The following is a 606-nucleotide window of genomic DNA, read 5'->3' as shown; positions in this document are numbered from 1 at the left end:
ATATAGGGGAAGGGAGGGCAGGATGGAAGGTTTAACTTTATGATGTAAAAAAACATAAAACAACATAATATAAAGCTTTTATTTTAATCAGTCTCGACAGAGATCTTAGATGGTTAAAAAACTGTGTAATTAAAAATAATTAATATTAAGCATAAAACCTATTAGGAATCATGAAGTAAAAACATAAAAAATTCCATCTTGCCCTCACGCTGAAGGCAAGATGGGATACCTAGGATATCTCTACATTTTACAATTGACACACGAAAAACATCCATCTTTTGTGTCTGTGCATAGTTCATGTGCCCAACCACAACATACTGTACCCAGTCATATGTGGGCGGTTCCAAATATGGTTCTCCACATAATACACAAAACCTTCATCCATCACCATCTGCAGTTTCTTCAGTCCAAGAACCTCTGTTGCTCTTTCTTATATACTTGTTCACCATCTAGAAACAATTACATCCTCAATTAGTTAGATAAATTGATAACAGAAATCAAAATAATTGCGCTTGCTACATGGAAACTATTCCATCTTGCCCTAAAATGCAATTTTCCATCTTGCCCAAATTCCCATTGCCAATAATAATATCAACGCTTTAAAAA

This window comes from Centruroides sculpturatus, unplaced genomic scaffold (genome assembly GCF_000671375.1).
Source record: "Centruroides sculpturatus isolate CEXI.00-Female unplaced genomic scaffold, Cexi_2.0 scaffold1284, whole genome shotgun sequence".
In the NCBI taxonomy this organism is placed as follows: Eukaryota; Metazoa; Arthropoda; class Arachnida; order Scorpiones; family Buthidae; genus Centruroides; species Centruroides sculpturatus.
The sequence above is the reverse complement of the archived record's forward strand: the minus strand, read 5'-3'. Positions refer to the sequence as shown.